The 11,188-nt window shown below is 46.4% G+C and overlaps 1 protein-coding gene across 1 annotated transcript in view; it reads left to right on the top strand.

The window, feature by feature from the left end:
* Positions 1-11,188, top strand: part of LOC114603393 (guanylate-binding protein 1-like) — a 76,387-nt gene that overhangs the window by 27,615 nt on the left and 37,584 nt on the right. The window lies entirely within an intron of this gene.

The raw sequence follows: 11,188 nt of genomic DNA, 5'->3' as shown, positions 1-11,188 counted from the left end.
TCACAGTTCTTCCTCCAGGCATAGCTCCCTTATGAGGAGTCCCAGGGCCTGAGGGTGGGGCAAGGCAGGTGGAAGGAGGCCTTGCCTGATGAAGTCTCTCCCCTCACAGTTCTTCCTCCAGGACCAGCTCCCTTATGAGGAGACTCAGGGCTGGAGGGTGGGGCAAGGCAGGTGGAAGGAGGCCTTGCCTGATGAAGTCTCTCCCCTCACAGTTCTTCCTCCAGGACCAGCTCCCTTATGAGGAGACTCAGGGCTGGAGGGTGGGGCAAGGCAGGTGGAAGGAGGCCTTGCCTGATGAAGTCTCTCCCCTCACCAGGTTTACTTCCAGGTTTACGGTGTTCAGGAACCAAAACGTTCCAAAACAGAGGCATTTGGGAACCGAGGTTTGACTGCATCTTTCCCGTAAGGCTGTGGCAAATATTACAGCCAAGAACAGAACCAACCAGATCCCATGCCCAGCAAAGTGGAAACACAGAAAACCGGCAGCCATTTAACATCATCTCCTTCATGTCCACTGAGCTCTCAACTGTGGAGTTAGCACTTTTGCAAGCGCCTCACATGATGTTTGTTCTGGTCTTGCAAGGAATTCTTTACCAGATTTACGCTGGAGGACCTACTGTTGACAGAATGATGCCTCCCTCTGTCTGCAATAGATAGGGAGGGTCCCTGACCATGGCTCTTTTCTCTGGTGAAAACCACATTTATTTTGAGTTTGTGTGTTTCCCCTCATTTTCTAGTTTCCCCCTCATCTTCTATTGTGTGTGTATTTTGGGACTGTTTGGGTGAAGTCAGGACCCACCGCAGGTAGCAAACTATCTCCTTCCCCCTCATTTCCCAGCCCCCAAATGCCAGGGGTTTAGGTCAAGCAATGGAGCTATGGATGTGTGGAGTTTAGCATAGGCGCAAATTCCTAGGGGCTGAGGTCCATTTGCCCACCCCCCTTAAAATATTTGAGGGGTCCAGCTCCCCCCCAACAAAAGTTTAAATGGTGTGTGAGCACTGTTGTGACGTGGGGTTTGTGATTTCAGCTCTCTTGACATAATATGCTGGAGACAGTTCTCTAGTAACACTTCTTTATTAAAGCAAACAAGACTGAGGTCTGAGGAGGGGAAAGCTACATTTATAGGGACAGGGAACTAGCTAGAAAGGATACATTTTGGAGGGAACACTATCAGGCAATCACAGTCCTGCCTTTTGGAGGAAACCAATAAGACAGAGGATCCAAATACAGCAGCTTAAATGAACCAATAGTAGCTGTACCCTCTGGAACCAAAAGGCAGTTACTTTACCCTAATGCAAATACAGACAATAATAATACAGATATAAAATCCTTTGACTCAATACACAACAAGCACCATACCATGTGATCGATTATGTGGAGCGGGGCTTACCTGGGCCCCCAATATTTTATTCAAGTTGGCACCCCTGTAGTGTAGTAACTACAAAGTGAGCCATATGCTGTGGCAGATTGGGGTTATAGGGACACCCAGTGTGTTTCCCTCTGTGCTGACAGCAGCTGCCCGACGTGTATCACTTCCCACTTGCTTCTGTGGACTTGCATTTGTCATTTTACCTCTCATTCACTTTGGAGAGGTCCTTTCTCAGCTCTTCATGCGCTCTCTCTCTCTCTCTCTCTCTCTCTCTTAAGGACCCTGAGCTATTTAGTGTCTTAGGAAACTGGCCCGCCCCTCCGCCCCCACACCCATTGCTTAATTCTTTCTCAAGCTCTGGGAGGAAGACCTTTCATTGACTACAGACAGCCACCCAATCTTAAACAACTCGTCACCCACAATAATACAACAACCAGACTTAACATGGACACTGGTACCAGAGCCTGCAATAAACCCAGATGCCAACTTTGCTGCCACATACACCCGGACAACACCATTACTGGCCCCAACAACATCAAACATACCATCTCAGGACTATTTAATTGCTCATCTTCTAACATTGTGTATGCCATCAAATGCCAATAGTGCTCTTCAGCTCTCTATATTGGATAAATAGGCCAAACCCTACGCCAGAGGATAAATGGGACATAAATCTGATACAGTGGTACCTCAGGTTACAGACGCTTTAGGTTACAGACACCACTAACCCAGAAATAGTACCGTGGGTTAAGAACTTTGCTTCAGGATGAGAACAGAAATTGAGCAGTGGCGGCACGGCGGCAGTGGGAGGCCCCATTAGCTAAAGTGGTGCTTCAGGTTAAGAACAGTTTCAGGTTAAGAACGGACCTCCAGAGCGAATTAAGTTCTTAACCCGAGGTACCACTGTATCAGGAATCACAAGACAGAGAAACCAGTAGGAGAACACTTCAATCTCCGAGGACATTCTATACAAGATCTCAAAGTAGCTGTCTTATTACAAAAGAATTTCAGAAAAAGACTGGAAAGATAAGTTGCTGAATTGCGTTGCAGGTGGCGCTGTGGGTTAAACCACAGAGCCTAGGACTTGCCGATCAGAAGGTCGCCAGTTCGAATCCCCGCGGCGGAGTGAGCTCCCGTTGCTCGGTCCCAGTGAAGGGGTACAGTTAGGGTTACCCCAGAAAGCCCTAAAAACTGTTTGTGAATCCCCCACCCCAGCCAGGCCTCGGCATACGCATTTTGAAAACTGCATATTCCTCTAAGACAAAAAGCATGAGCTAAGCAGTCCTCTCTGTAACAAAAACGCTGTAACAAACCCATAGCTGAGAACAGAAAAACTTTCGCTTCCCAGATCCAAATAACCTTGTCCTGGTACATTGACTTGCAACATACTTCCGGGAACAGAGCCAGAGAACGAAAAGCAACATTTCTATGTAAGAACCTGTGAAGGGGGAGAGGAAAAAGGGGGTTTGAAAAAAGGATAAAACCTGCTTGTAAAATGTTTTCGGCGCGGCCTGTCTTTTGTGAACTGATTCACACAGGTGCCTCTGCCCTTCCGGATGGCAGAATAAAACGCTCTTTCTCTGGATTAACCCCTTGGTGTCGTTTGGCTCCTTTTGTCTCTGCTCGGGTGCAACAATTATTCCTACCCGTGGATTAATAAGGCTACATATTTCTGGTGCATTGGCCGGGAAAATCACGTTCCCCGAGATCGAGGGACAAAGAGGTCCAGGGCGTCACTGCAAGGCGAGCAGCTCGGGATACTGGGTCAGCAGTTCCAGTGCACATCCTGCCAACTTCGTGGGAGGGACTGGCCACCCGTTCCTGAGTGGACACGCGACAAAGTGACGGAGAGAAAGAGCAACGGCCGTGCAGAAAGAAGGTACCTCGAGGAAAAAGGTAAGCTCCACAGGGTATAGGTGGGAGCAAGCTCCACAAGGATAGGTGCGAGCAAAAAGAGAGTCTGATCAACTCCGCCAGCAGGGTAGAAGAAGTGCCACTGGTTTTGGTGTCGCCCAGAAAAAGCAGCAAAGGGTGCTGCTAGGGCCCCGGTCGAAGTCTAAGCGCTGCCGGTTATGGTTGGTTGTTGGTTTTGTGCCCAGAAGAAGCAGTAAAAAAAAAGGTGCTCTTGGGCCCCGGTCGAAGTTGTGAAGCACTGCCGGTTGTGGTTTTGGTTTTTGGGGAAAAAGGGATTGGGGGAGGTGTATGGGTTTTTCTGAATGTGCGTGTGGGGACACTCCAGTGAATGTTTTGAGTGTGTGAGACGTTGAAAGCAACGTCTGGCCTGTGACTGAGTGAAACAAATAACGTTAGGAGGGCTGAGTGTCCCAGTGTCCCCAGGATCCCAGAGTCATGGGAAACAAAAGCAGTAAAACAATTCTTGAGACACCACTACAGAGCTTTCTGGAAAACTGGAAAAGTGCCACGAAAGCAGAAGAGTGGGGATGTAAACTCAAAAAAAGCAGACTCCAACATTTATGTGAAGTTGACTGGCCTTCGTATTGACCAGAATGACCTCCTGGAGGATCCTTTGATCCAAACTTGGTCAACATTTTATGGAGTAACATTTTCAAGGCCCACACAGATCAGATTCCCTATATTTCTATCTGGAAAGCCAATGTGGATCAAAATCCCTCATGGCTTCAGACAAATAGAATTGTGACTGCCCAAGTCAAACTGTGTTCAGTACAATTACAAGTTAAAAAAGCCACCAGTTTTACCAGTCCTAGAAGAGGAGATAATTACCTCCCCACTGCCATATGCAGCCACTGCGCCCAGGCAACCAAATCTGGGAGCAAATAGGGCTGCTTCTCCGCCCACTGCCCAGACTGAAGACCCAAATGAGAAGATTCCCCCCTCTGCCCCTCCCCAACCCCCTTGTGATGCAAGCCAGGAAGGTGAAGAGAAAGGTGTTGATGATGATGATGATAATGATGATGATGAAGACTTCAGAAAAACTCTAGATAAAGAGATAAGATGGACTAGTAAGCAGTTTGACAGAGTGTTCCAGTATGTAGAACCATTTAAAACAGAACTGGATGTGGCCCCCTGGGTTCTAGAAGCAGCCCAGTGCCAGGGTGAGAATTGGAGAAAAAAGCAAAAGGTTTTGAGAACAGCGTGGGACAGGGCAACAAAACATGTAGAGACACTTAAATCGAAGGCTTTGTCCAAGCCCACTGTGGTGGCCCCTCTCAGGCAAGTGTATGATCCTTTGGAACAGCCAAATGATCAGGGTGTTCGACCCCCAAGGACCTTTACCATTCAGCATGTCCCTTTTACAAGCTCCGATATTTGCAATTGGAAAAATCAAAATCCTTCTTTTGAGGAAAATCCTGCAAAAATAATTAGACTTTTTGAAGGTGTGTTCAAAACCTATATGCCTACTTATGATGATGTAAGTCAGCTTTTGGACACAATTCTGACCACTGAGGAGGTCCGCAAGGTAAATGCCTGTGCCAAGGAACAGCTCAAGGCAGCAAATAATACTGACGCTGCAATTGAGGTCTCTTACCCCAGAAGGACCCCCCCTTGGGATTACAATACTACAGAGGGAAGGGCGGCCTTAGAGACTTATCACAGAAATGTTTTAGAAGGCATGAGACGGGCAGCGAAAAGGCCTACAAATATGGCGAAATTATCTGAGATTTTCCAGCTGCCCAATGAGCCTCCAGGAGTATTTTTGGAGAGATTAAAAGAGGCATTCCGCAAGTACACCCCCATAGACCTTGATGATGATGCCCAAGAGGTGATTGTAAAAACCACCTTTGTGATGCAACCAGCTACCCTGAACCTCACACTTTCTGGATTTACAGTTCAGCCACAAAAACCCAGAAGGCCAAGAGTTACCCACCCCCCTGCCCAAAAGTACTAACCTGAAGAAGTGACTTTCTTAAAAAGCAAGTGAATGCTTTCTGTGAACTTTGTCAAGTTTTTCTTTTTAAGGTGCAATTTTACTCTGAAAAAGGAGCTGCGGCATAGGAATTGATATTTTGAGGAATTTGAAACTTTGCCAGAAGCAAGGAGCGCATTGTTCTTTCTACAGAGACTGGCAAATCAACTGAAATTTGCAACATGGTTTACAGGCTGCAAAAGCTCTAAAGAAAAAAAAAATAGTGCGCAGAGACAAAGACTTTTAAAAACTCAGCTGGCAAAACTTAACCCAAGGAACAGAACTGTTAACCCCTTGCAAAGTTTCCTGCCAAGCATCCCCTTTGAGTTAATATACCTTGTATGTGAATGTTATCTATCAATTTGTTCTGTGCAATCGCTGCCGTCTTTGTTATCTCTTCTCTTGACAGGTAAACCGGCCAGAGGCTGTCCTGTTTCTCTACAGCTGTTAAAGTCACCGACATCTGTAACACCTGATCTACACCTGACATCGGCCCAGGCGCTCCAGCATTGTTGGAGGGGACCAAAGATGCCCAAGCCCACCAGACGACCCGACGCCCACCAGACTACCGCCCTGCCTACGTCACTCCGGACGCTGACGCTTGGCACGGCTCCAGAATCCAGCATGGATTGAAAGAGGGCATTTTCTCATTTTCTTTTCTTTTCCTTTTTCATAACTGAACTTTATTGAAGGTACCTGGCCCTGGTTTGCTTTACGCCACCCCTGCAGAGGAGGGTGTCTAGTGGGTCTTTTCTTTCAGCGTGATTACACCCCAGCCCACTCTCTGGCACTTACCTAAGCCCCTCCCCATTCATACAATGGCTCAAATACAACTGTGGGTCCCCATGCTGGTATTTCTGCTGCCTTTGACCTTTGAAATGCCAATACCACTCACAGTGACCAGACAACTGCTGCAATCGTGGGGGGCCCACCACACATATAATAAGTGGATTCAGGTTGCTGAGATGGTTGCGTTCTCTGCAAATTGGACCAATTGTGCCGTCTGCACTCTGGCCCCTGTAGATGCTCTGGGAGGAATGCCACTCCTCCCTGTGCCTTGGAATGAATCCTTGGTTACGACTCCACTTGTTGCCTTCCAGCCTCTGGGCAACCATTCTTCTTTATGGAATCATTCCGTCCCTTTCCAGGTCCACAGGATCACTGGCTGCCTTTGTGTCAACAAATCAAATGATGCAAGTGACTCTCAGACCTATGTGGGCACTTCCCACTGTGATCGTACCTTCCCAGCCCCAACTAACATGTTTGAGTCCGAGACAGGAACCTTTTCTGGTTCCAATTTGACTGCATGCCTGGCCCGCTTGCTGAGAGGCACCATATCTGCCCATGGTCAGGACGTTTACTGGGTGTGTGGCAGGAAGGCCTATCATGCCCTCCCAAGAGGATGGTATGGGGTCTGTTTTCCAGCCTACTTAATACCCCCCATGTGGATTCCTGACCAGATTGCCTCTGCACCCCGTAGAAGGAGGCATTCGGCTGACCTGGCAACACTTGCAGGTGGCAGCTCCCAGAATTGGGGCAAAAATCAGTGGCCTCCGGAAAGGATACTGGCCCATTATGCTCCAGCCTCATGGAATCGGGGAGAGAAAATCTCTGGGGCAAGGGGGCCAATCTATAACTTGAATCGCCTAATCAGACTCCAGGCAGTGGTAGAGATTGTTGCTAACACGACAGCCACGACCCTTAGGCTAATTGCCACGCAATTGGATGAGACACGCAATGTGTTTCTCTCAGTCCGATTAGCGTTGGACTTTCTCCTGGCGCAACATGGCGGCTTTTGTGCAGCGTTAAATCTCACAGGTGGGGCCTGTTGCTTTAACATCTCTGATCATGGTGAGGCCATTCGCAATTTGGCAGCAGGACTTGAAACAGTGGCCCATATTCCTACCCAAACCTGGGAGGGATGGGACATGTCATGACTTGACTGGTTGCCAAACCTAGGATGGGTAAAAGGCCTGTTTTTGCTGCTGCTAGGCCCACTTTTCATTTTGCTAATTTTTTGCTTTTCTGTACCTTGCCTGCTGCAATGCTTGCATACAATGACACGCAATATGATTTCTCGCATGCTTTGCCCCCAGATTATAGCTCTGACCCGAGAATATCAGCCTGTGCCTTCCTGGGACGAGCCTTTTTAAGAAAAAGGCTGTCCAAATTTGAGAGGTATGGAATGAAGGGGTACAGTTAGGGTTACCCCAGAAAGCCCTAAAAACTGTTTGTGAATCCCCCACCCCAGCCAGGCCTCGGCATACGCATTTTGAAAACTGCATATTCCTCTAAGACAAAAAGCATGAGCTAAGCAGTCCTCTCTGTAACAAAAACGCTGTAACAAACCCATAGCTGAGAACAGAAAAACTTTCGCTTCCCAGATCCAAATAACCTTGTCCTGGTACATTGACTTGCAACATACTTCCGGGAACAGAGCCAGAGAACGAAAAGCAACATTTCTATGTAAGAACCTGTGAAGGGGGAGAGGAAAAAGGGGGTTTGAAAAAAGGATAAAACCTGCTTGTAAAATGTTTTCGGCGCGGCCTGTCTTTTGTGAACTGATTCACACAGGTGCCTCTGCCCTTCCGGATGGCAGAATAAAACGCTCTTTCTCTGGATTAACCCCTTGGTGTCGTTTGGCTCCTTTTGTCTCTGCTCGGGTGCAACAATTATTCCTACCCGTGGATTAATAAGGCTACACCAGCTCCTGCCAACCTAGCAGTTCGAAAGCACATCAAAGTGCAAGTAGATAAATAGGAAAGCCTTTGACAATATTTCTTGGAGTTTTATGAAGAAGAATTTACAGGGGATGGGGGTAGGTTTTGAAAATGGTATAGGTGCAATTTATTCAGAACAAAAGGCAAAATTAATTGTGAATAATGTGATGAGAGAAGAGTTTAAGATTGAAAAAGGGACACGACAAGGATGCCCAATTTCTCCATTGCTTTTTATATCGGTCCTAGAGGTTTTGCTAAATATGATTAGAAAGGACCAAGAGGTTAAAGGTATACAGGTGGGAGCTAAACAGTATAAATTGAAAGCATTTGCTGATGATTTAGTATTGACCTTGCAGGAGCCAGAACCTAGTATTAAAAGGGTATTGGAACTGATTCAAGAATTTGGACAGGTTGCAGGTTTTAAGTTGAATAAGATGAAAACCAAGGTTCTAGAGAAAAATTTAACTATGAATGAGAGAGAGAGGTTTCAGGAGGAGACAGGACTAACATTGGTTAAAAAAGTGAAATACTTAGGGGTTAACATGACTGCTAAAAATGTGAACTTATTCAAGGATACCGTATTTTTCGCACGATTGGACGCACCGGACCATAGGACGCACCTAGTTTTTTTAGGGGGAAATAAAGGGGGGAAAATTTCCCTTTATTCCCCCCCCCCAAAAGCAGGTCAGGGAAACCGAACCAGGTCGAGGAACAGCGGGATAGTGGCGCTGCGCCTCCCTGCTGTCCCCCGAGCTTGTGGGGCTGGCTGATGTCTGCCTGGCGCGCGGGGCACTCTGCTTCAGGGCGCCCCACCCACCGGGCGGCAGGCTGCTATCCGCAGCATGGGGAGCCCTGTGGGGAACTCCTGCAGGGCTCCGCACGCTGCAGATGTCTGCCCGGCCCGAGGGGCGCTCTGCTTCAGGGCGCCCCTCGCGCTGGGCGGCAGGCTGCTATCTGCAGCGTGGGGAGCCCTGCGGGGAACTCCTGCAAGGGTCCCCACGCTGCGGATGTGTTCCCGAAGCGCCGGGCGCTCTGCTTTCAGGGTGCCCGACGCTCCAGGAAGCAGGCTGCTATCCGCAGCCTAGACATCCCTGCGGGACCTCCCGCAGAGCTGCCTAGGCTGCAGATGTGTTCCCGAAGCACCAGGCGCTCTGCTTTCAGGGCGCCCAACGCTCCGGGAAGCAGGCTGCTATCCGCAGCCTAGACGGCTAGCGGAGACCTTGCCGGCACCCAGAAGCTTGGGGCGTGCTGAGCTCCGCACGCCCCAAGCTTCGGGATTAATGCAGCGCTCCGCTAGCCGTGGGAGAGCTGGGTCTCCCACGGCTAGCGGATAGCTTCCTGAAGCCTCGAGAGCGAGAGGGGTCGGTGTGCACCGACCCCTCTCACTCTCCAGGCTTCAGCGAAAGCCTGCATTCGCTCCATAGGACGCGCACACATTTTCCCTTGCTTTTTAGGAGGGAAAAAGTGCGTCCTATGGTGCGAAAAATACGGTAATTATGAAAAATGTTGGACTGAAGTGAAAAAGGACTTAGAAGTATGGACAAATTTGAAATTATCATTGTTAGGCCGAATTGCTGTGATAAAGATGAATGTGCTGCCAAGGATGTTATTTTTGTTCCAAACATTGCAAATTTTGGATAAGATGGATTGTTTCAAGAAGTGGCAGAAGGATATTTCTAGATTTGTTTGGCAGGGCAAGAAGCCTCGAATAAAATTTAAGATATTAACGGATGCTAAAGAAAGAGGTGGATTTGCCCTGCCAGACCTTAAACTTTATTATGATTCAGCTGCTTTTTGTTGGCTGAGAGAATGGCTGCTTCTTGAAAATACTGAAGTGTTGGATTTAGAAGGTTTTAACAATGTATTCAGATGGCATGCATATTTGTGGTATGATAAGGTAAAAGCACATAAAGCATTTAAAAATCATATTGTTAGAAAAGCATTGTTTAATGTTTGGATAAGATATAAGGATTTGTTAGGGGAAAAAACCCCAAGATGGTTGTCACCAATGGAAGCAAAGGCACAGAAAAAACTCAATATGGAGGCCAAATGGCCGAAATATTGGGAAATTCTGGAACAAGATGGAGAGAGAATAAAATTGCAGAGCTTTGAAAAATTGAAAAACAAAGTGCGAGATTGGCTCCATTACTATCAAATAATGGAGGCATACAAATTGGACAAAAAAGTTGGTTTCCAGGTGGAAAAATCAAAATTGGAAACAGAATTGTTAGATCCAAAAACTAAGAATTTGTCAAGAATGTATAACTTGCTGTTGAAATGGAACACTCAGGATGCAACGGTGAAATCAGCTATGATTAAATGGGCACAAGATGTTGGACATAACATAATGATGGCTGACTGGGAACAGTTATGGACCACAGGTATGAAATTTACGGCATGTAATGCCTTAAGACAAAATTTAATGAAAATAATAATAATAATAATAATAATAATAATAATAATACCCCGCCCTCCCCAGCCAAGGCTCAGAGCAGCTTACAAGCAATAATAAAAACAAGATGAATGATTACAACTTAAAAACAAAAATAAAATACAACATTAAAATAATGGAACATTAAAATATTAAAATGTAGCCTCATTGCATATAAAAATGATTTATAGGTGGTACATGACACCAGTTAAGCTTCAAAAAATCTACCATTTGCCCGATAATAAATGTTGGAAATGTAATGAGACTGAAGGTACATTCTTTCACCTTTGGTGGACATGCCCAAGGATTAAGGCATTCTGGGAGATGATTTATAATGAAATGAAGAAGGTATTTAAATATACCTTCCTGAAGAAACCAGAGGCCTTTCTCCTGGGCATGGTCGGCCAATTGGTGTTAAAGAAGGATAGAACTTTTTTAATATATGCAACAACATCAGCAAGAATACTCATCACGAAATATTGGAAGACACAAGATTTACCCACCAGGGAAGAATGGCAGATGAAGTTGATGGACTACATGGAATTGGCGGAAATGACTGGCAGAATCCGAGACCAGGGAGAAGAGTCGGTGGAAGAAGACTGGAAAAAGTTTAAAGATTATTTACAGAAATACTGTAAAATTAATGAATGTTAGAAAAATGTTGGAATGAAGTTACAGTATATGGCTTTAGTAGAAATGTTATAAGGAATTAAGTATAAATAGATTATTAGAGCATTAAAGGGAAAAATAAGGTTAGAATGTGTTAAGACAATTATAGGAT

Source organism: Podarcis muralis, chromosome 7, assembly GCF_964188315.1.
Source record: "Podarcis muralis chromosome 7, rPodMur119.hap1.1, whole genome shotgun sequence".
Classification (NCBI taxonomy): Eukaryota; Metazoa; Chordata; class Lepidosauria; order Squamata; family Lacertidae; genus Podarcis; species Podarcis muralis.
The sequence above is the reverse complement of the archived record's forward strand: the minus strand, read 5'-3'. Positions and strand labels throughout refer to the sequence as shown.